The sequence below is a fragment of the Oryctolagus cuniculus genome, chromosome 4 (assembly GCF_051225735.1).
Source record: "Oryctolagus cuniculus isolate XC-2025 breed Fujian yellow rabbit chromosome 4, ASM5122573v1, whole genome shotgun sequence".
Taxonomy (NCBI): domain Eukaryota; kingdom Metazoa; phylum Chordata; class Mammalia; order Lagomorpha; family Leporidae; genus Oryctolagus; species Oryctolagus cuniculus.
Window position 1 is genome coordinate 153,568,351 of NC_142870.1, and position 25,559 is coordinate 153,593,909.

Here is a 25,559-nt window from a genome sequence, read left to right on the forward strand (position 1 = left end):
GTTCATGAATTCAAAGAATTAATATTGGTAAAATGTTTATATTATCCAATGCAATTTACAGATTCAACACAGTCACCATACCAATGGCATTCTTCACAGAACTAGGAAAAAATCCTAAAATTCATTTGCAAATGCCAAAGACTCTGAACAGCCAAAACAATCTCAAATAAAAAGAACCAAGCTAGAGACATCACAAGACATACCATAGGGCTACTGTAACTGAAAAAGCATGGTACTGGCATAGAATGGACACATAGACCCATGGAATAGAATAGGAATCCTGGAAATTAATCCACACATCACAGCTGACTTATCTTTCACAAAGGAACTAAAAACATTTCATAGGGAAGAGACAATTTCTTTAGTAAATGGTGCTGAGAAAACTGGATATTAATGCAAAAAGATTGTAACAAAACATCTTTGTAACAAAGCATCTTTACCTCCTACTCTATACAAAAATCAACTAAAATGTTCCAAAGTTCTAAATGTAAGTCCTGAAACTATGAAACTATTGGATCAAACTTAGGGGAAACATTTCAAGGCATTGGCATAGAAAATGACTTTTTAAATAAGACCCCAAAGGCACAAGCAACAAAATAAAAAATAGACAAGTGGAATTATGTCAAAGTAAGAACTTTTTGTACAGCAAAGGAAACAATCAACAGAGTGAAGAGGCAACCAAGAGACAATGAGAAAATATTTTTAAATTATGCATCTGACAAAGGTTTAATATCCAGAATATAGAAGAAATTCAGAAAACTCAACCACAGCTAATCCAGTTAAGCAAGAAATAAGCAAAGGATTTCAATGGACATTTCTTAAAACAAGAAGTACAAATGAGCAACAAAAACATGAAAAATTCTCAATATCACTAGCCATCAAGGAAATGCAAATCAAAACCACAATGAAGTATCATCTTACTCCAGTTAGATGTTTATTATCAAAAATATGAAAATAGCACATGGTGGAAAGGATGTGGAGAAAAGGAAACCCATATACATTGTTGGTGATAATGCAAATTAGTACAACCATTATGTAGAACAGTATGGATATTCTTCAAAAAGCTAAGAATGTATCTACCATATGATCCATCTATCCCAAATCTATATACGATTTTTTTGCAACAAGTTTGCCACCAGAACAAAGGTGTAGTAAAACTACCACTCAGTCAAAGCTGAAATGGGAAAAGAAAACACTCCCATCACCGTTGTTGTTATTGGACACGTAGATTCAAGCAAGTGCACCTCTACTGCCCATCTGATCTACAGAGGAGATGGCAACAACAAAAGAACCATTGAAAAGTCCGAGAAGACTGCTGAGATGGGAAATGCCTTGGTCTTGGATAAACTGAAAGCTGATAGTGAGCATGGTATCCCCATCGACATCTGTGGAAATCTCAGACCAGCCAGTATTACGTGACTATTATTGATGCCCCAATGAGAGGAGTTAGTAACAGTAAAAAATGGCAAGTAGACAGAGAGAGTGAAGGGCTCCACCATGATGAACTTGTAACATAAAAAAATGTAAAGCATTTTGGTAATCAGTTGGGAAAATCTGGCTCTGGTGCCCAGATAAATAGGTGCCCAGGTAAATAGTGGTCAGATGCTGACTGTAACCAGTTTCAGGAGTTTGATGAAGATAAGCAACTCCCCCGACAGGCTAAGGTGCTTTTGCTGTTCAGTAGAGTCTTTTTGCTTTACATATATGAATCCCCACCACCAGACTTCAGTTCATATCTTTCCCTTCTTATTAACAGGAATTCTTGCCATTCTGTTCTTTCAATAAAATTCTCTGCAAATCACCTGCTCAGCTGGTAGTTCATTGACCTCATGCTTTGCCATGGATAGAACAAGTTTCTGGGGTTCATCTTAATTGCAACACCAAGACACAGAGACCTTATCAAAGACACGATTACAGGCACACATCAGGCCAACTGTGTTGGTTAAGTCAATGAATTTGAAGCTGTGATCTCTAAGAATGGGCAGGCCTGTGAGCATGCCCTCTGGTTTACACACTGGATGTGAAATCTCTGATTGTTTCTGTTAACCAAATGGATCCCACTGAGCCACCCTACAGCCAGAAGAGATACAAGGAAAACATTAAGGAAGTCAACACCTACAGTAAGGAAATTGGTGATAACTCTGATGTGGTAGCATTTGTGCCAATTTCTGGTTGGAATGGTGACAACATACTGCAGCCAAGCTCTAATATGCTTTGGTTCAAGGGCTGGAAAGTCAGCGAAGAGGTGGTGGCAATGCTGGAAGAACCACAATGCCAGTGAACCCACACGGTCCTGGACAGCATCCTCATCCTCCCACCAACTCATCCAGCTGGCAAGCCTTTATGCTTGCCTCTACAGGAGGTCTCTGCCAAATTGGTGATATCGGTGCTGTTCCTGTGAGCCGAGTGGAGATTGGCATTCTCAAACCTGGCATGGGGGTATCCTTGCTCCAGTCAGCATCACAATGGAAGTAAAATCTGTTGAAATGCACCATAAAGTATTTTTCTTTTGTAAAAATATTTCTTTAAAATACAGTATACATATTAAGAGATGCACTTAAGTGTACAGATCAATGACTGCTTTGTCATCTGGACATTCTCATAACCAACATGCTAATTAAGACCAAAGCATTACTAATACCACCCCGAGAGTCTTCACGTCCGTTCCCCTATGCATTTCTTGTTTATAACATGGAGAACAAGAGTATATTGTCATTACATGGCATGATGCAGCGAAGCAACATTTCTAGTGATCTGACACACACACACAATTTTTATCCTCTCTGTACTAGCTACCATAAATAAAAGAAAAGGTGCTATTTTTCATTTGGGGTCTTGAAATGCACCATGAAGCCTTGACTCTACCTGGGGACCACGTGGGCTCCAATGTCAAGAACGTTGTCTGTCTAAGGTCTTCATATGGCAACGTTTCTAGTGACAGCAAAGCAGCCCACCAGTGGAGGCAGGTGTCTTCACTGCTCAGGTGAGGATCCTGAGCCATGCAGACCAAATCAGTGCTGGCCATGTGCTTGTACTACACTGTTGCACAGCTCACATTACTTGCAAGTTTGCTGAGCTTGAGGCAAAGATTGACTGTTGTTCTGTTAAGAAGCTTGAAGGAGGCCCTAAAGTCTTGAAATCTGGTGATGCTGTCATCACGGACAGGATTCCTGGCGAGTCCATGCCTTCTGAGAGCTTCTCTCGTGCTCCTTCTCTGGGTCATTTTGCTGTACATGATGTAAGATAGACATCATCATGTCTCTCTGAAGTATCATCAGTGAAGTGGACTAGAAGGCTGCTGAAGCTGGCAAGGTCCCCAGGTCTGCCCAGAAAGCTCAGAAGGCTATGAATATTATCCCTAATATCTTTCTCCCAGTCTTTGAGAACTTCTGAATGTTCTTATCAATTTTTTTGAGATCCACTTCTTGCATTTCTTCTATCTCATCATCTTCATAATCTTGAATTGGGGTGTCTTTCATCTGGGGCATCATAGTGTCTTCCTTGTTCTTGTTACCTCAGCTTTTGCGTTTGTTTGGCATATTGGAGATATTCTTTGGTTTTTTCTCATTATACTGTGACTCTAGATTAAGAGGACTGTCTGCTTTTGATGGATCCTTAGAGGCTGTGATGGGTGTGGCCAGAGAGCTCTGGTTCTACAGGGTTAAGGGTGTGCCAAAGGTGATTCACCCTGATTGTTCTCTTGCTCGCTCTCGCGCTCTCTCTCTCTCTCTCTCTTTTTTGACTCAGTTGGGAAGTAATTCCACACAGCTGAATGGAATTGAGAGTAGTTGATGTATGAAATCTGGCCCCTGTGGGTATTCCTTTGCTTACCAGAGTCAGGTTTTTACATACTTTGCATATGCTTTACATATGCAAAATGGCGCGCACTGCTTTACTTACGTAAAATGGCGCCTGCCCTTTGTCTTGCTCGGCTTTGTAAGGTGAGTGGAGAGAGAGGCTAAATGTCCTTGCCGGTTCCCCTTATTTATTCGATTTTTTTCTCTCCTCCAGCCAGCCTGGTGAACTTTCCCCAATGGGGTTTCAGGCCTCGTTCTCTGTAGGCTTTTTCTGCCTTTCCCTGCCAATGTCTCGGGTTACCGAGAGAGGTTTTTAGCTCACCTCCCCTTCCAGCGCTGGGCGCAGACTCTGCGGCTCTGGCAGGTCCGGCGGGTCCCGCGGGTCCCGCAGCTCGGCTTCCCAAGGTGGGTGACCTTCTCCCAGTCTTGATCAGTGGTGGAAGAATGGTCTCAGAACTTTTTGTCTCAATTGACCATTCAAGTTTAAGAGTAGAAGACTGGTTCATGATACTGCTCATTGTAAAAGCTTCAGAAGGAAAGGAGAATATTTTGTGGTCCATTTTGTATGTGCATGCATGTGTGGCAGTTTTATGTATTAGTTTTCAAAATCAGTACTTTTTAATAGAAACAACCAATAATCTGTAGCAGAAATTTGATATCTGTCAAAATGAAGTTTAAAGTGAAAAAATAAATATATAAAAGAGATAACTGCACTCCCATTTTCATTGCAGCATTATTCACAGTAGCCAAGGTATATACTTAGAACACGTATCCAGTGATGAATGAATGGATAAAGAAAATGTGGTAGGGGCCGGCGCCATGGCTCACTTGGTTAATCCTCCGCCTGTGGCGCCGGCATCCCATATGGGTGCCGGTTCTAGTCCCGGTTGCTCCTCTTCCAGTCCAGCTCTCTGCTGTGGCCCGGGAGGGCAGTGAAGGATGGCCCAAGTGCTTGGGCCCCTGTGCCCACATGGGAGACCAGGAAGAAGCACCTGGCTCCTGGCTTCAGATCGGCGCAGTGGGCCTGCCATAGCGGCCATTTGGGGAGTGAACCAACAGAAGGAAGACCTTTCTCTCTGTCTCTTTCTGTCTCTCATTGCCTATAACTCTACCTGTCAAATAAAAAAAATGTGGTAAATATACACAGTGGAGTATTATTCAGCCATAAAGAAGAATTAAATAAAAACATCTGCAGCACAATGGATGGAACTGGAGCTCATTATATTTAGTGAAATAATCCAGACACAGGAAGAAGGCAAATACTGCATGTTCTTCCTCCTAGAGACTAGAAAGGGCTGGGGGGAGGGGGAGGGTTGGATAATGGGCACCAAAACACAGTAGGGTGAATCTGGTATGTTGTAGCACAGTGGGATGACTGCAGCTCAGGACAGCGTATTGTCTTCTATATAAGGTACTGGAGCAGTGCAGCTGGTAGTCTGTAAACATGAACCACAGATAAGGAGGTGGAAATCTTGGTGACCTGGTATGCTCGGCTTATATATACAGTGAGATGCTGCTCTGGACCCATTAAAGACATGCCAGTATTGCATGTAATTCAAAATTTAAATGTGAATTTAAAAAAATAGAATATTCCATTGATGTTGCCGGGAAAATGATGATCCTTAGGAGTTCTGGCTGTTTGGAGAGACCCAAGAGCAACTACTTTTGGTAGATGCCCTGGTGGCATCCCTGTAGTTGGAGAAGAGCCTTTCAGATGCCCAAGGAATCATAGTAGGCCGATGGCACCCTGCGGCTTGAGGGCTGGCCAGGTTCACCATGGTCTGTCAGGTGGCGAGCTGTTTCCCTGAGATGTTTATTGCTACAGTGTGTGTGAAGACACCAACATAGATCAAGAAATGCAGGCAAGGAAGGACAGCCAACAAAAGGGGGAAGGAAATAAGAGGCTTTGAGACTTCGATTTAAAATTCATGAAACCAGAAATGAATGATTTAAAGCGTATTTGTTTATGTTTGTTTACCACTTGGTGCCTAGTGTTCTTATGATATAATTTGCTTCACAATTTTAGGATCTATTTTACATACCAATAACACCTTACCCTTCCCTGTATATAGTGCATCTCATCCAGAGACTGTGTGGGTATCTATCTATAGATCTATAGAGACGCACACTCACTCACACAGCATAGCTAATATATACACAGAGGGAGAGACAGCAAGTCACCTCATCCCAATAAATATTTTGGTAGTGAGATAGTGTGTTGAAGGATGATAAACAGTGCAAGTTTTCCAAGTCTGCCTGTCCAGTGACTGACTAAACCACAACATGGGTTTGCATTTTTCTCTTGCTTCCTGCCACACTTAACCCAGAGTTGATGGACATTGAAAATCAACCAGCAGGAATTATACTCTATTTAAACAGTTTAAATTTTATATCTACAGAGGATTGATGACTGATTAAACTATCAAATTATAATGTTAAGAAAACTTATGGGAAAATGATTTTCTAGGTGTTCTAAAAATATAGTACTGTAGGTTGATAATAGCATAATAAGTTCAAAAGGGCGTCTGGGCTGGCATACTCACCAAATTTTAGATTCTTGTGATTTGATATATAGGAAGATAAGCTTATATTACACAACTTGAGCACACGAAGACCAGGAGCTGGGTTTTATAATAAGTCAGCTCATTCCAAATTATTTTCTTTTCCTAGGTTTTGCAGCCGTGTGACCGTTTCTGAGTATAACAGATTCTCTCTATGCCCAAATATTTAATTTCGAGAGCAGAAGCTTCAGGTATAAATATTTTATATTGTATTAACAAGGATGCTTATTGCAACCCTGCATATAATATTGAAATACTGGAACAGCCTAAATGGTTGTATAAATATAGTAGATTTATCCAATATCTTCTTGAATAAAGGATGATGTATGCATGCATATACTGCCCACGAAGACAGCCATGTTGTGTTAGTAACTATTAACATCAGATTGTAGAATAGCATATGTAGTATAATTCACTTATATGTGATTATAGGCAGATAGATGGATATATAGGTAAATAACAGTGGGTGTGAGTAAATGGAGCTATTACATAGGAGGGGGTCCCCAAAATCCATGGAAAATGTGAATTATATTTTAATTCGATTTTTCCATTAAACTTTTGAAGTGCCCTTGTATACTGACATATGAGTATAGCAAGGAGCAGTTCATCAGTTGTTAGCTGGGATCATTTCTACCCGACCCTTGAGTGACATTTACTCTTAATACCTTGTTTGAAACAATGATCATCCACTCTTCTTACAGGAGTTAGGCATGCACAGCATCTGAACCAGGCTGCTCATCACTCTCCTCCTTGCAGTATTTTCTCCACTCGGCTTGCAGGATAGGAGCCTGTCCTGGTGGTCCAGTTCCCTCATAGGCCATCTGTCAGTTCCCTTCTACCTCCTGTTCTTTCTTTTTTGAAAAGCTTTGTTTTATTTATTTGAAAGGCACAGTTATGGGGCAGGGGATGGGAAGTGATGGATCTTCCATTTGCTGATTCATTCCCCAAATGACCCCCATGGCCAGGGCGGGGACAGAAGGAAGCCAGGAGCTAGAAGCTTCCTCCTGATCTCCCATGTGAGTGCAGGGGCCCAAGCATTTGGGCTATCTTCCTCTGCTTTCCCAGGACCATTAGTGGGAGCTGGATGGGAAGTGGATTGTGGATCGGCAGCCGGGACTTGAACTGGGGTCCATATGGAATGCCAGCATCTCAGGCTGCAGCTTTGCCTGCTATACCACAGCACTGGCCCCTTCCTGATTTCTTAATGCTGGAATGAGTCAAAGTTCCATCTCTGGTTCTCTTCTACTACTTTGGAGGCCTCCCCCAGGCTTATGTCTTTAAACGCCATTGACGCTGCATACTGTCAATCATCCTTCAGCATCCTTGTGTCTCTCTTCTCTTTCTCTCTAGAAGCTAGGGGGTTAAAATGGTATTTCCTAGACTCTTTTGCCACTTGGACCATGAAGGCAATCAGGTTCCGCCATTGAGGACTCAGAAAAAGGCAGGATATGGAGAAGATGCCATCCATATTCCTATGTTGGCTGTACCTGACACACAAGTCCCAACAGACCCGAGTGTTTCCAGCATTCACATCGCCACATTTCACGTCTCTTCGCCCGTTTCCTGGGTGGGAGGCACATATGGTGGTCATGATGACAGTTTCTCATTACTGCTGTGAGGGAAGGACTTCAGAATTTAAAAATCTGAATTTCATCCTTCCGGGCCTCCTGTCCAACTCTGTCCTTGACATCGCTGTTTGAATTTGCAATGGGCATCTCATGTCATCCAAAACTTAAGTGCCTCCTAGGGTCTGTGTTAGCAGGAAGCTGGAGTCAGGAGCCAGAGCAGGGAGAAGAATGCAGACACTCTGAAGGGAACACGAGTGTCCTAATCAGAATCTTAACCAGGAAGCCAAATGCCTGCCCCTTCATTTGTTTTCCTTAATGGAGAGAGAGAGAGAGAGAGAGAGAGAGAGAGAGAGAGAGAGAGAGGGAGGGAGGTAGAAAATAACATACGTTAGGGCTCATATGTGGAATATGGGCTGATTCTCACTTTGATGCTGCAGCTTTATCAACCATCCTAGCAGCACAAATGTCAGCATTAGCTATAATAAATAGCACATACTGTGTACCAAATCCTACACAAGGAATTATTTATGTTTAATCTTTTTATCAAAAATCAAAAAAGGGGGGAAAAGAAGAGAAAAAGGCAATAACACCAAACCACAAGATAACCCTGAGATGGGTTATGCTCCTTGCCTGCTCCAGTTCTTCTGCCTTGAAGTTCTCTTCCCTGGAGACAACCGCTTTAACCACTATAACTGTTTTCCCAGTTACTTACCTCCATATTTTAAAGTAATAAGGTTGTATTTCAATTCAATATCTTCAATGTTCTGCTTTAAATATTTAGTGACTCTACACCTTGGGAGATGATGACTCAACTTCCCTATGGCACCTCTTTCATCTTCTCCTCCCCCATTCTTTCAGTATAGCTATTTCAAATCTTTTAATTTCAGCCTTTGTTTCATTATGACCTTATAAATATTTACAGCTAAAACTTTTTATGTTGTTTTTAATTTTCCTTGCAGTTAATGACCTTACTTTTAATATTTATTTATTTATTACTTATTTTTAAAGACTTATTTATTTTATCTGAAAGGCAGAGTTACAGAGAGAGATCTTCTATCTGCTGGTTCAGTTCCCAAATGGCCACAAAGGCTTGGGTTGGGCCACGCCGAAGTTAGGAGCCTGGAGCTTCATCCAGATCTTTCTGGGTACAGGGGCCCAAGTATTTGAGCCATTTACTGCTGCTTTTCCAAGCTCATTAGCAGGGAGCTGCTTTGAAAGTGGAGCAACCGAGACACAAAATGGCACCCATATGGGATGCCAGTGTCACAGACAACAGCTTAACCTGCTGTGCCACAATCTAGTCCCATGGCCTTACTTTTTAAAAACGTTGCTTTCCAGTAGAAACTGGCGCAAGCCCTTGGGCCCTTGCACCTACATGGGAGACCTGCTCCTGGCTCTTGGCTTCAGATAGGCAGAACTCCAGCCATTGTGGCCAATTGGGGAGTGAACCAGTGGATGGAAGACCTCTCTCTCTGCCTCTCCTTCTCACTCTGTGTAACTCTGACTTTCAAGTAAAATAAATAAATCTTTAAAAAAAATTGTTGCTTTCTATCATCACTAATTATTTTTTTCAATTCTGAAAACACTAACCATCCCCTTAGTCAAACACATTAAGCAATCTACCAGTTGCTTTTACTTTTTGTTCTAGTCAACTTGAATTCTTAACCCTTCTGTTTATGTAGGGATGCCACTGTGTGTCTATCATTTAGGACCTCTTCTTGCTGTAATCTTTGGGATTGCCTATTTCCTGGTTCCCTTTTTTTCTTCCTGTTTTTATTTCCTTGTTTTGTTGGGTGATAGCCTTATGAGATTCCTGAGAAAGCAAAAGAGAAATTTTAATCTTAAGTGTAATTATTCTATCTCACACTTAATTGATAGTTTGGCTGGGTACAGAATTCTAGTATGGACCTCATTTTCCCTGAGACTTTGACAGCTTTACTTCACTGTCTTCTAACTTCCAGTACTGCCATTGAGATATTTGATGCCACTATTTTTTTTTTTTTGTGACCTTTTGAATAGGATCTACCACAATTCCCCTTAGAAAGTTTTTAGGACCGCTTTCTGTGTGCTACCTGGGAATTTCAATGTGGCTTAATAATAACTGTATTTCATTTCTTCTTCAGGATACTATGTAGGCTGTTTCAAACTAGAAAATTATGTCCTGCTATTCTGAACATTTTTCAACAGTTTTTATCATAATGTCTTCTCTTTTTTCTCTGTTTTCATTTCTGAAACTAGTATTGGTTGGATGTTGAATTCCCTGGATGTCTTAGATTTCATTTGTGAACTTTTTTTTTTTAATTTTTTTTTGACAGGCAGAGTGGACAGTGAGAGAGACAGAGAGAAAGGTCTTCCTTTGCTGTTGGTTCACCCTCCAATGGCTGCCGCGGCCAGCGTGCTGCGGCCGGCACACCGCGCTGATCTGATGGCAGGAGCCAGGTGCTTCTCCTGGTCTCCCATGGGGTGCAGGGCCCAAGCACTTGGGCCATCCTCCACTGTACTCCCTGGCCACAGCAGAGAGCTGGACTGGAAGAGGGGCAACCGGGACAGAATCCGGCGCCCCAACCGGGACTAGAACCCGGTGTGCCGGCGCCACAAGGTGGAGGATTAGCCTAGTGAGCCGCGGCGCCGGCCCATTTGTGAACTTCTAATATACATTTTTCTGCTTCCTAAAATATTACTTCACCTTTGTTTGAACCTATTTATGAATTTTTTCAATTTCTTATATTTTTCATTCCTAACTGTTCTTGCACGGACCATGGACAAGACTCTGCTGTGTGATCTTGGGCAAGTCACTTACCCTTTCTCTGCCTGTTTCCTCATCTGTGAAATAGGATACTAGTACCTACCTCATAGGGTTGTTATGGTGACTAAATGTTTCAATATTTATAAGGCACTTTGTAGAGTACTTGGCACACAGTAAGTTATAGGTAGGCATTAGGTAAGCACAGCATATAAAGAGCTCCCTGCCCTTGTTTCATGGAGGCAGTGTCTGTGCTGTTTCCCTGGGAGTACTGTTGCCTTCTGCATTGCTTGTGCTACCTCCTCTTCGCTGCTGCTTAATTTCCACCTCTTTCATGGTAGAAACACTTCTCAAGTGTGTGGTGATTGTTGGTTGTACACGTGTATCTATTGGAGAGCCATAGAAAGCCGGGTGGAGCTGTGTGCGTGTGTGCATTTTCTATTGCTCTTCTAATGAGTTATCACAAGTAGAATGCTTAAATCAACACAGATTCATCACCTTCCAATTCTGAGGGTTGGAAGTCCAGCATGGAACTCACCAGCCTAAAATGAGGGTGTTGGCAGGGCTGCTTCCTGGTCTCCAAGGGGGAATCTGTTTCCTTGCCCTTCCCTATTCCTAGAGGAAACTTGCATGATTAGGGTCATGGTCCCCCTCCTCCAACTTCAAATCCAGTGATGTTGGGTTGAGTCCTCATATCTTTTAACTCACTCTAGCCCATAGTCTCAGCTCCCTCTGCTTTCCTCTTGCATCTCCTTCTTTTACCTTTAAGGAGCCTTGTGATTTCATTGGCTCATCTGAAAACGTAGGACAGTTTCCCTAATTTAAGATTGGTCATTTTCCTCAGAATCAGCCCTTAAGGCATTTGGATCTGGCCGAAAAGCCCATGATAGTATTTCAGGCATGGGAAGCCAAGACACTCTGGGGAAAAAAAAAAACCAAAAACAACCAAAACCTAAATGAAAGATCTCTGCGAGTGAGATCCCAGTGGAAAGAATGGGTCATCAAAGAAGGAGGTACCTTTCTCTGAAGGGAGGAGAGAACTTCCACTTTGACTATGACCTTGTCTAAATATGATCAGAGTCAGCGAACTCAAAAGGCTTCCATAGCCTTGGCAACTCCTGACAAGAGCCTAGGGTGATTACTGATGCCATAAACAAGAGTGTCAATTTGTTAAGTCAACAACAGGAGTCGCTGTGCACTTACTCCTCATGTAGGATCTCTGTCCTTAATGTTCTGTACATTATGATTTAATGCTATAACTAGTACTCAAACAGTATTTTTCACTTTGTGTTTCTGTGTGGGTGCAAACTGTTGAAATCTTTACTTAATATATACTAAACTGATCTGTATATAAGGATAATTGAAAATGAATCTTGATGTGAATGGAAGGGGAGAGGGAGCAGGAGAGGGGAGGGTTGTGGGTGGGAGGGAAGTTATGGGGAAGGGGGAGCCATTGTAATCCATAAGCTGTACTTTGGAAATTTATATTCATTAAACAAAAGTTAAAAAAAAAAGATTGGCCATTTTGCAACTTTAGCCCATCTTCAACCTTAATATCCCTCTGCTGCATGACTTCACATATTCACAGATTCTGGGGATTAGGTCCCTAGTAAGGGGCCACTATTTTACCCAGAGCAGTGTATGTGAATCCCCTCTACCTACAGACTTTGCTGAGCAGTGACATTGACCTTTCCCTGGGCTCTCTGACTATCTGTAGTGGTAGGCATCTTCTATAGGACAAGTTGATTTCTTTAAAGAATAAAAATTCAACTTTCTGCTAATGGATGTTTTGGGGGGGACAGGGTATCCCAGGCCACAGCCCTTTAAGAGACTGAAACCTCAATTCCTTTCTGAGGTCAGGAAGACACAGCTCATTGCCTGCCTGTGTGATTTATAGCAAAGCTGTTGAAGATCTGACGCTGCCCTATGCAAACTTCTTTTCTCTTTTCAAGGACATGATTTTGACATAATTTCAGACATATTGTCAAAACTGCATCCACCACAAGGAAGTGCCTTATCCTCACCACTCAGATTCCTCAACTGATAATGGTTGCTTTTCCATTCCCTCTCTCAGTATATGCACAAGGTGGATCCTGTCTTCTTGGCAGGAGTATTTGATTCCTATAGCAGTACTGCCACACACATCATGGCTCCAACAACACAGGCTGATCATCTTACAGTCCTGTAAGTCAGCATTCTGAAACTGGGCTTCATGGACCCATATGAAGGTTTTTGCTAAGACTCATTCCTTCTGCAGGCTCTAGAGGGAACTCACTTTCTTGAACTTTATGTCCTCCAAGGCCACCAAATTCCCTGTGCTTGTGGGCCCATTTCTCCACCTTCAAAGCTAGCAGACTAGCATCTGCTCCCTATTCTACCTCTCTCTTCCACATTCGAGGGCCCTTATGATTACATTGGACCCACCTGGATAACCCAAGATAAACTCCTTAAAATCAGTTAGTTAGCAACCTTCATTCCATCTGCAACCTTAATTCCTCCCTGCAACGTAGGGGACTAAGACATGGACCATTACTCTGCTTTCACCACATGTACCCATCATCCTTTAAGCACTTCTGTATTTTCTGGAAAAACAAGATAGTCTAGGTTCATTTGTCTTCCCTCTCCTTGCTCTGGAATTAGCCATCTATTGCCTCATTTAATGCACAACAAGACAGGGACTGGAATTCAGTGCGTCTTATCTCACGCCCCTGCCCCAAGCTGTTGGATTGCTCTGTATGGCATGGAACCTTGTTCTCCTAACATAAAACCCATTTTGAGAGTGAAGAAATTGAATCCCCATTTACTATTGAGAGTAAGTATTAAGTAATACTTTCCAGTGTGTATCTGAGTATGGGAAGTTGAGATAAAAATACCATGAGTATTTTTGACTGAAAATTATGTCTTGACTGACAACAATGGACCTTGTGATAATATTGCCTTTTAAAAAATTATTTATTGATTTGAGAGGCAGAGTTACAGAGAGAGTGAGAGACAGAAAGAAATGTCTTCCATCTGCTGGTTCATTCCCTAAATGACCGCAACAGCCAGAGTTATGCCAATCCAAAGCCAGGAGCCAGTTGCTTCTTCCGGGTCTCTCACTCAGGTGCAGGGGTCCAAGGACTTGGGCCATCTTCCATGCTTTCCCAGGCCATAGCTGACAGCTGCATCGGAACAGGAGCAGCCGGGACTTGAACCAACACCTGTATGGGATGCCGGCACTGCAGGCTGCGGCTTTACCCACTACACCACAGTGTCGGCCCCAATATTCCTTTATTGACTTTAAGTAAATGAAAATCTATGTGCTGAGATGCTTGTCTGAGATAAGTAGTTTTCTTGGAATCAACTCTATATACTTTTATAATACATATTCATATTATATCATTTTCAGTTACCAAGGCTCAATTTAATAATTTAATAATGGAGCTTTAATAAGTGAGTTGGGTTTCAAACATGAGCATTAAGCTACTTTGTTTGTTCACATTCTTGATCTGAAGTTAGTGATTAATTTAAGGATTGACTCGGATAATATTTCCTCACAACTTAATTAATGATGTTGATTTTGGCATAACATTTAATTTTTTATTTTTTTGTGTGCAAGATGATGTGTTCAACTTAACAATGTGGGCTAGAGTTGATTGAGCCCAGTATAACAGGAAACCGTTGAGATATTAACCACCCGCTCCAACCAGCATTTATAATAGAAATAAGCTTTCACCATAAAGTCTCTCCAACAGCCCTTGTAACTATAATGGCACTAGCAGGTGCCGCCACAATAAAGAAGCCAGCCTCCCGGTGAACAAATATTAAATTAAAAAAATCAATCAATCTGCAGTCGCAGTTCTGTCTGGCCCCAGCATCATTTCTTCCAGCAAGGCAAGCTCACGGTTTGTCAGGGCATCTTGAACAGGTTAAAGCCCTTTGGAGTCATTGTTTTTAAAAAGCCTCCGAGGCGATCGGCTCTGGCACCAGCAAGTAAATACTGATGGGACTCAGCCTGTGAACAGGTCCTCTGGTCCTAAAACCAGGTGGGAGATGGCAGGAGTTCGCAGGGTGGGCTCATGTCAGTCCGTACTGTGGTGTTTCCTGTAGGAGAGCTACGAAAGAGCCATTTATGCCCCAGGGTGTGGCATCCTCAGGCTGGCGGTGTCCCCTGTCCCTCACTTGGCCTCAAGATAGCATCCTTAGCCTCTCCTGCACCATCCTTCTCTTTCTAAAGGGCTGTGGGCTACCCTTGACTGCCCAGGACACCTGAAGTCCTTCCTTTCACGTCTGTCTATTCCAAGACCCCTACCCTGCCCACTCTTTCTCTCTGATGCAGGAGTGGCCAGTTTCAACTCTCCAGCTCCCAGCCGCAGTGCCCGGCAGTCTGTTGGGCTCTACGGGAACTGTCCCTGAAGACTAATTTGGGAGCCTGCTGTGGAATCCCCACCGCACTGCCAGTGCTGTACCCCCAACAGCCGTGACAAGCCCCAGCTCTGGTGCTGGCTCACGGCCGTTGGCTGTCTGACCTCCAAGATGCTCTGATTTTCAGCCTCCACATTCTGCTTTGTCTGGGTTGAGGTTCTCTATCTGAGAATGATATAGAACAGTGCTTCTCCAACTCTGCTGGTGTAGAGATCAGCTGGAGACATTCCAAGGGGCCAGTTCTTAGTGAGTAGTTCTAACAGGAGCAGGAACCTGCACGTCTAATCAGCTCCTGTGTGCGCCTGAAGCTGCTGGCCCGTGGACCACACTTAGGGGAGCAGGATGGAGAATGAGGTGACTGGAGGAATCGTCAGAGATGAAGAAAATATTTCTGGGAGATGTGTGAAATCCCCATTGCTCTATAATGAAGCATATGCCTGCAAATTGTCTCTTCAACCAAATTACGAAGCATTTGGCTAACAAGCCAATGCAAAAAGGTCCATATAGATGACGTCATGTGTTTTCTAGTTAGGACTTCTGTGAACATAGTGCTAGGATGCTACCCTTGTGTCCGTGTGTAAACTATGGATTAACGAAACCCCTAAAATTAATTAACACATAATAAGTGACAGATAAAGGTAGTTTCCTACTCTGCCTCCACATAATTTGTGACATTTTTCTTTGGATCAGGGAGGAGATTTATGGATAGTTTGTAGAGAGTGGCCTATGTGAAATAAAAAAAAATGAAAGCTAAATTTACTAAAAACGTTCCTCTGTCACTGAATGAAAGATTCTTTACCCTCATTTCATGTGTTTTCATTTTCATGTTGAAAGAGGAAGAAAAAGTTGACAACGTTCTGTGCACACTTTAAACCAACAGCTCTTCTATCTTTGCTCTGGGCAAAAAATCACCATAAACAAGAACAGATCTGAGGCTCTAAGCTGATGCCTCTGATTTAGGCCATAGTTGTATTAAAACACCTGTCACACACATGCAGCTGGTACTTTTTAAAAAACAGTTTTCCATTTGACAGGAGTTTTCTGGATAATTTCCTGGTGTGTATTTCTTACTCCATCAGGAATGTTTCAAGTTGGATAATACAGTAATTTAGAAGGGGAGATGATGGATAGGGAGAGATTCTGGCACAAAACTGCATTTTGGGAGTCTGGTCCACCTGTGGAGAGGGTGTGTGTGTGTGTGTGTGTGTGTGTGTTGTGGTGGTGTTATTGGTGTTGGTGTAGAGGGTAGAAGGCCGAGGGAACACTGACATAGCTCTAAATATGTCAGGAGCTTTAGTTCCTAAATCATGTAAGTCCTCCAAGGCTCAGATTTCTCATCCATAAAATGGGAATGGCAAGTAGTGCAGTGTAGCTATTGACTTCTCGTATTTCTTTGGAAAGCATATGAGATGATGCATGGAAATGAAATGGAGAAAGTCATAAACCTATGGCCACATCCTAAACTTTATTAGAGTAGTTCTGAAAAGTCAGGTGTCAGGACATCCCCACATCCTTCATACCTTTGGCCTTAAACTCTGTGGTTCTTCACCGGTTAAATAAAGTGGTGAAGAACCTCGTTCTACCCCTGGTGGGAGGCCCATGCATTCCCTTTCCTCCCAAGCTTCAGCACATCTCCATGGAGTTCCCAGTGACTCCTGTCTCCTCCCCTAGAGGAGTCCTGGTTTCCTTCCTAGCTTGCCTTCGGTGGGTGGTCTTGTCACCCTGCCCTGTACAGTCCTTCCCAGTCTGGTGGTCATGGCCACTACTCTCTCTAGGGGGCTGTGTGCTCCTGTGGTTTTGCTGGTCATGGCGAGGCCTCCTTGCAGCAGACCGAGCCAGGCAGACATACCAAGTTCAACATGAGATCACTCCTGATCCTATGTGTCCCTTGAATTTTTGCCACACAGAACTTGTCACTGGCTCTTTTTTTTTAAGTGTCTGGTTTGCAGTCACGTTACTGGCCTTTCTTCCTTCTGGTTTCTCAGTCTATCTTCCTCACTGTCTTTGGGAGACATCCTTCTCAGCTAAACAGCCTCTTCTCCCGCTCCATCCCCTTCAGTCCTGTGCTGACCTGTGATAGGCTGGATCCCTTCTCCACCCCACCCTGCTCCGCCAAATCCTATGTTGATGTCTTAACCCCAGGAACTCACAATGTGACTGCAGCAGGAGACAGTGTCTTTACAAAGGTAAAATTTGGCCTTTAGGGTGCGTCCTGCTCCACTATGACTGGTGTCCTTTTAAGAGGGAGAGAAGAGGGAACACACAGGCACACACGCATACACACACCACCGTGTGAAGACTTGGCGGGAAGACAACCATTACCCTGTTACCTTAAAGTGAGGTAGAGACGCCTCAAAGAGCCCAGCCCTCCCAAGAGCTTAATCTTGGAGTTTCCGCTCCCAGGACTGTGAGAAGATAGACTCCTGCTGTTTAAGCCACTGGGTCTATGGGTGCGGGCTTTTCACACCAGCCCTAGAAAATGAATACTGACCAGTAAATAAATAAAGAAATGGATTATGGCTCGAGAAATAATGCGAAGCACTTATGTGATCTTTAAAGAGTAAAAGTGGAACAAAACCTGGTAAGATCAATGGTAATGATCTATTGTAGTTAACCCAATATACCCAAAACATTATCAAGTAACCAAAATAAAAACAATGGAACATTGGCACATCTTTTCTCATACTAAGTATTAAAAATTTGATGTGCATAAGAAGCTAGCACTGTGGTATAGTGGGTTAATCCTCTGCCTCTGGTGCCAGCATCCCATGTGGGTGCCAGTTCTAGTCCCCACTGCTCCTCTTCCAATCCAGCTCTCTGCTATGGCCTGGGAAAGCATTAGAAGATGGCCCTAGTGCTTGGGCTCCTGCACCTGTGTGTGGGAGACCTGGAAGAAGCTCCTAGCTTTGGATCAACTCAGGTCTGACCGTTGTGGCCATTTGGGGAGTGAACCAGTGGCTGGAAGACCTTTCTGTCTCTACCTTTCACTGTCTGTAATTCTACCTCTCAAATAAATTTAAAAAATCTTTTAGAGCCGGCGCTGCGGCTCATTAGAATAATCTTCCGCCTTGCGGCGCCGGCACACCGGGTTCTAGTCCCGGTTGGGGCACCGGATTCTGTCCCGGTTGCCCCTCTTCCAGGCCAGCTCTCTGCTGTGGCCCCAGAGTGCAGTGGAGGATGGCCCAAGTGCTTGGACCCTGCACCCCATGGGAGACCAGGAGAAGCACCTGGCTCCTGTCATCGGATCAGCGTGGTGCGCCAGCCACAGCGCGCTGGCCGCGGCAGCCATTGGAGGGTGAACCAATGGCAAAGGAAGACCTTTCTCTCTGTCTCTCTCTCTCACTGTCCACTCTGCCTGTCAAAAAAAAATCTTTTAGAAAAATTTGATGTGCATCTTACACTTTACGTATTTCAAGCGCTCAGTGGCCAGATGTTACAGTAGCTACCATCTCAGACAGCTTTAGTACCACAAAGCACTGCTATAAAAGTGGAAATGATCACTCCTTCAATGTGGTAATTTAAAAAAAAAATTGCCATCATGCAGAAATCGTCATCAGAGAATGCACACACTAGTTCCTACCCTTGTGGTCTTCTTGGACTCGTATCCAGATTTCTTGGTCGGGAAGAAGCATCCTGCTGAGGGGCTCACCTCAGCTGGTTTTGGGGGTTCTTTCCCTCTGATCTGTCCCTTGTTCAGGTTCACTCACAGCCCCATTTCTAAAAAGGACTGTGTGAGAACAGGACCCCAACCCTGGGTGCTCAGTAAGCACTAACAGCTGTTGTCCCTTTATTGTCTCTGATGTACTAAGTACCTATTAAATGCCTGACCCCATGCTCATTGCTGGGGGTACAGCATGAATGAGAAAAACAGTCTTCACTCTTGAGAACAGGAACCAGGTTTTCTGTTTTATTTCATGTTGTAAAATAGGTGCCAGAATAGATGATAAGCATTTCATACGTGTTTATGTAGCAGTAAAATCAAAATGTAAAAAAATATCAGAAAACATTGTGCGCTTGGTGTGGGTTTGGAATTTGGTGGCCAGGGCACAATGGGTTTTCCACAATTCCCTGTTTTCTCTCCCAGCAGGCGTTCCTCAGAGGTTGTCTGGCTGACTGTCAGTATGCTCTGTTGTGAGCGGTGTTTTGACAGCTCGAGATCAAATTTACTTTCCTGTAAGTTTCACTTGAATATCATACGAGATTGTTTGAGTGTTTAGTCTACATTGCCAATGGGCATTCAAAACACTGAAAATTACATGGAAGGGCTATGGAACACAGGAAATTTTAGAACAGGAAATCTCTGTAAGTCTAGTTGAGTTTGCAGTTGTGCCACCCCATAATTATTTTCCTTTGTAATGCTTATCTCCTTAAAATATATAGTGTTTGTGTAAATACACATATACATATGTACACCACACATTCATTAGCAAGCAGAACCTGCATAGTAGTTTGCACAGTAAATTCACCTCTCTCTTTGCAAAGAAATCCCACTAAAATTTACTTAATACCATGTTCTTTCTGGGTTTAAAAACATGCCCTTTCTTTTTTTCTTTTTCTTGACATTTGGTTCCTGCAAATCTCCCTCCTGGAAATGAGGACACTGGCAGTGAATTCCTTTCACATTTTCTTTTTTGTTGTTGTTACGAAGGAAAGTAGAACAACTGTGTTTCCAACCTTTGTAAATAATTAAGGTCCTTGAGTCCTTGTATCATTCGGGTTGCCCTCTGTTGTACCTTCTTGATTTCAATAATATTCTTTTCATATTAATGCGATCCGTCTTGTAGGACTGCTCGCGCTGCATTCCAAACGGAGACTCTGCTCCAGCCCCCTCCATTATAAAGCAATAATTGTTGTTGACCCGCATTCTCTGGCTGTACATCCACGGTTCCATTTCCTCTTTTTCAGCTGCCAGAATTTTCCCCTACAACTTGTTCACCCTCTACCTTCATGATTACCCAATGACCCATTAAACTTCAAACTTCAAGGCAAGCTTCACCCCCGTTCTGTCTGTTCCTGTTCACAGTCCCCTGCAAAATGCAACTGCTACACTAAAAAGCCATGCCTGCTGACGATATAAATACATTCCACAAGTTGTGGAGACATTCAGACATGAGAGAGCCTGAATGAGCTCATGAGGGGACAGAAGAGGCAAATCAATGAAGTTTTCTGGGTCCAAGGAAGCAATAGCCACGTGTCCAGAAGGCCACTGCTGCATTGGTGCTGCTGGCAGAGGTGAACAACTCCCCCAGTGGAGCTGTTCTGTGAGCTGCTGTCACGGTTCCTACACCTTTTTCTGATCCACCTGAGTCTCCCAGCTCTTCCTTGTGTCTCTAGTGCACCCAGTTTCTGGCTTCTTAGATGACCAGAACATTCTTCTTTCCCACCTCTAACACACTGTCTCTACCCAGTACAAATTATTCTGCACATGGCTGCCAAAATAATTTCTCATGCCTGGCATTGGGAACGTGGTGCTCAGTGACTTAATCCTCCAGCGACTCTTCATGGCCCTAATCAGATCAGTCCTTGCACTGCTGCCTGTGGAGGCCTCCAGCAACTTGAACTAGTCTTGCCTGTTTGAAGTGATCTCGTGCCATTTTCCTGCCTTCTTATCTCCCCCTGCTAGATGTGGCCTCCTTCACATCTTCGTCCCCTTCTTTCTCTCCCCAGTAACCTCACGTGGTTGTTTTTAACATCTTCTCACTTCTCTGTCGCTGCAAATTACGAATTGAAGTTCAACTTCTAAAAGTTGTGCTTAAATAACTTCACCCAGTCACCAACTGTTCTATTCATGCAACAGTGGCAAAATGCAAATATTTGTCTCAAACCATACCTCCATGTTGGAAATAGCTGTGTTCCTCTTAGATATGCACATTTATTCTAGAAGCGCCAAAGCCACTGGGAAGCTGGCACCGTTTTATCAGTTGCCTTCAGCTAATTTGCCATTTGGTTTTAAAAAATCAGACAAACTAATGATTTTATAATCACTTGGTTAGTAAATCATTGATTTTATCTGAAACTACTAGAAATATCTGGGCTGGAACAACTTAACTTTTTCCTTAATGTTTCTCAAGGGATTGTGGATGCATGTGTGTGTGTGTGTGTGTGTGTGTGTGTGTATGTGTACATTGTATGTACTGGGAGAGGGGTGGGGTATCAAGATGATCTAGGCAAGATTTTTAAGGACACATATTTAAGACTCCTTTTTACCATCCAGGTTGTCCTTTGCTAAATCTTTTTTATTCTAATTATTCTCTTTTCATATTGATGATGGCCATTTTATGGGGTTGCCTTTGTGGCACCCCAGATGGAGCTGTTTCTCCAGCTACCTCCCTGTGACGTGATCACACCTGTGGAACTTCATTTCAAAGCAGCCCTGTCAAGATTCAAAGGGAGCAAAATAAAGCATCTCACTGCCATGAATTTAGCCCCTTTCCTTACCCTCTCCCGTTGGATAGAGGACACATCAGATATTAAACTGATAAGAACAGATACTACACTTGATCTTGGCTGAAAGGCCGAGAAGCAATAACCTCTCCCTTTGGAAAAAAAAATTAAAGGATATTTCCAACTTTGCTGATTTTTTGGGGAGAGATGCTCTCAATCCTTATTTTGAGAATGAAAATGGATCCCCCTTTCTGAAGGCATTTTGCCAATATCTGTTAAGAGCCTATATCTCCACTTCTGGAAATCCATCAGCAAAAATATTGTGAAAGATTTATATTAGTGCTGGAGTGCATGTAACTGGCTGGATTATGGCTATGCTATAGATAGGACGTGGTGTGACCCAGCTATGCAGTGTGGGACATGGTGCGACCCAGCTCTGCTGTGGCTGGGACATGGTGGGACCCTTCTTCCTCTGTCTTTTGAACCGTCTTGGACAGCTGTGTCCAGAAAGCAAATGTGACTTTAATGTCGTGCCTGGCAGAGACAGGATCTTGCAACTTTTGAAAAATTAGAAAAATTGCTTTCTAAAAATCTCCCAGAGTTTCTGCATTCTAAGATGGGAAATCTAAATTTGTTCTTGGGGATTATTGAGTTGTTAACTGAATGGTCAACACGTCAGTAGCCTCCATGTCCATCAGAACTGTACATCCTCCGGATCTCATTTTCTTGAGAAAAAGCAATCTTTTTCTTGTTGAAGTCCCTGTTATATCTAGTTTCTGTTATTAGCAGCTAAAAGTAATTCCTAACTAATGCAGGATATTTATATGATAGTTACAAGCTGGCAGAATTTGGGATATCCAAGTTAAAAATACCCTGAAATTATTTTTATTTAACTTAGGAACATGTTTTAAGTGTGTAGTCTTGTAGATAAGTAGCAATGATGACAATTAGAGTATAGAGAGTAATAGTGTGCCAAGCCTGTCCACAGAGATGATTTTATTGGCTCACTGCAGCAAGTCTTAGTAAAGTGTTAACAGAAAGGAAACTTAGAGAGCTACACAGGGTGCTAGCTTTGGACTGGTGCTACCTAGTCTTATATTTTCGTCAGAGTATGGTAATGAGACAGGCATTCCCAAACAGGGGCATGACAAAGTCCTTGGATTTGCTGAGCTCAAAAATCTCTTCCAGCCACAAAAACTGTTATGCAACTATATTTCTGACCTCAGTCAACAATCTACTGCTCCCATCTCAGCATCCCAGAAAGGTAGCGAACTGTCCCCTTCTTTTGCATTCTGGATGTGAGGGACCAAGCCTACATGGGAAAATATGAGTCTAGATGAAGGAGCCAGGAAAGGACATCTAGAGAGAGGCGTTCCTGTTTGTTTGTTTGTTGCTTGTTTTTTAAAACACCAGCGTCTTTGTAGGAAGGACCATGGTTTTGATACAAATAAAATGCCTTATTCACTTATTTTATTTGGCTGGCTTCCTTAGATGTTCCCATTTGCAGTCCTAGTCTAGCTGAATCTGGAACATTGAGGTAGCTCAGCGACATGTGATTGACAAGTGGGCGGGAATTACTCGTTAATTTAGGAACAGACCACCCAAACTATCTACTCATACCTTGATTTAAAAGATGGGATATTTTACAGAAAAAATGATATATCCTCCTCGTTGTATTTTTAAGCATTTCCCGTACATATTTGTGGTATTTGTGAGGTATAACTGACATCCATGTTAGCTTAAGTGCTTAGAACTATGTTATCAGATAGTCCAGGTGCTAGGTACATTTGGCTATTTCTATTTCAACTGAAATAAATTAAAATAAAACAAGAAATTTAAAACGCAGAGCCTCGGTTGTAGCTGCCACATTTCAATGCTTGGTGACCATGTGTGGTTGGTGATGACCATTCGGACAGTGCAAATGATAGAAGGTGTCCACTGACACAGAAAGTTCTAGCAGTGCCACTCTAGATGAGTGCACTCTCTCTCAACTGCTCCATTCCTGCAGTACAAGAGGAGGAAATGCAATCCCATTAGAAGAGGGTCCCCCACAGTGCTTTGTCTCCTGTGGGCAAGGGTGAGAGGCTTCACAGAATCTGGGGGATGGGCAGTTCCAAAATGCCCCCAGTTTATTCTCAGCTGTGTTCTCCCCTCCAGTGTCCCCCTGAGAATCACTGTTCCTGAAAGCCTGTGGTGTTGTGCTTCTCAGCCTCAGCTGCACGTTGGATCACATGGAAACTCCTGGTGGCCAACCAGGCCCCACGCAGCAGTTTTGTGTTAGTGGGGCACTGGGATTTTAAAAGGCACGGGGGTTGGGATGGGGGTCCTAGTGGGCAGTCAAGGTGGAAAAAGCACTGTTGTAGGGATTAGTATTTTGTAATTTGAGATTAGCACTCGGTTGATCTCATTAGGAAATCCTGACTAAGGAGTCACATTTTACTTCCAGGAACACTTCATAACAGCTTCTCTCTAATTGGCTTTCTGAAAGATGCACTATTTCTAGTTACTTACTTTGACTAAGAGATCCCCAGAAAATAAGATTTATGACTTGGTTAATGAAACTTGTTATAAAGACAGGTGAATTTCAAACTAAAAACACTTCCAGTGACTTCCTGTGTCTCTTTGGATAAAGCAACAAACAACACACCAACCTTGGCCTTGACTTTAATCCCTGCCTTCCAGCTGTGGCACATACTCCGAATCCTGCAACTCGCCATGCTCTCTCTTGCTCTCTCTTGCTTTCAGCACTTCCCACGTAGGACTCCCTCTGCCTGGAGCACTCTTCTCTAACGCCCGTGCTCCATGCCTGCCATTGCCCTTCCCCTTCCTTAGTCTTGAAGTCTCATCTTCCACGTCCTCAGAGGAGACCCCTGGAGCCCAGACTCACAGGCATGCTTGCCAACCATCCCGGGGGCTCCCCTGTGTATTCTACTCTGCTGGAGATTAAGGAGTCATGTGACTTTTTCTGGCCAATAAAAAGATAGTGGAAATGGCGCAGGATGATTCTATAAGCAGTGAAAGCTCATGTCTGGTTCTATCATCTTCTTTTCCTGCTGTGATGATAAAAGTCGCGTTCCAGATGGTAGACTCTTCTTCAGTCCAAGGTGCTCTACTGACCATGCGCAACACACAGCCCTATGTTGAATCCTGAGCACAGGCAAGAGAGAACTGTTGTGTTGAGTTTGGGTGATGCATTTGTTACTGTAGCATATCCTAGCAACCCGACTTACAGATGTACCTCCCTCTTACATGCTTTCCTTGCAACCCTTCTTTTCTCTTTATAACCCTTGTATTTCTCTTTATAACAACTCTTTTTTTTAAGATTTATTTTATTTATTTGAAAGTCAGAGTTACATAGAGAGGTAGAGACAGAGAGAGAGGTCTTCCATCTGCTGGTTCACTCCTCAGAAGGCCACAATGGCCGGAGCTGCGCCGATCTGAAGCCAGGAGCCAGGAGCTTCTTCCAGGTCTCCCACGTGGGTGCAAGGACCCAAGGACGTGGGCCATCTTCCACTGCTTTCCCAGGCCACAGCAGAGAGCTGGAAGAGAAGAGGAGCAGCCAGGACTAGAACCAGCGTCTATATGGGATGCCGGTGCTTCAGGCCAGGGTGTTAACCTGCTGCGCCACAGCGCCAGCCCCTATAACAACTCTTAAATTCAGGGTTCTCCCTTTAGGTCATCAGATCCCTTCACTGCTGAATGCCCAGCTCTTAGTTTATACTAACTCGCATGTGTAGGTGGTTGGAGAATACACAGAGGATGAAGGAGTGAATGAGAGACAGAGCTGAGAACTAGTTGTATCTTCTTAGTCTTTGTCAGTGTGAAGAGAAGCCCTATGGTTATACCATACAGAGAGCAAGAAAGAAACTTGGGCATCATCTAAACCAGGTATTTCTAAATGAGGTCAACAGACCATCCACCTGAAAATACCCTGGGGGGGCATTGGTTCACACGAATAGGTTCAGCTGAGAGAGACCCTGCCACTCTGGAATGCCACTCCTTCACACAGAGGGGAGGTGGAGCCTAAGGGTGAAACACGTTATTTTCATTGACTCACGGAGCTGTCCCGTGCCGTTCCACTCACCTGAGTCAGAGTCAGCCC

General features: G+C 43.3%; 1 long non-coding RNA gene and 1 pseudogene across 6 annotated transcripts in view; one reads left to right on the plus strand and one right to left on the minus strand.

Annotated features, from left to right (window-relative positions):
• The window catches only part of LOC149127184 (uncharacterized), a 197,497-nt gene that overhangs the window by 46,156 nt on the left and 125,782 nt on the right, over positions 1-25,559 (plus strand). For 4 of the 6 annotated variants that reach the window (XR_016232838.1, XR_016232840.1, XR_016232842.1 and 1 more), the window contains exon 2: positions 6,468-6,549. The exons of the other annotated variants lie outside the window; for them this stretch is intronic. This is a non-coding gene — a long non-coding RNA (uncharacterized LOC149127184). The remainder of the gene's footprint in view (positions 1-6,467; positions 6,550-25,559) is intronic. 6 annotated transcript variants of the gene reach the window in all.
• Positions 21,489-21,600, minus strand: LOC127483106 (U2 spliceosomal RNA; annotated as a pseudogene).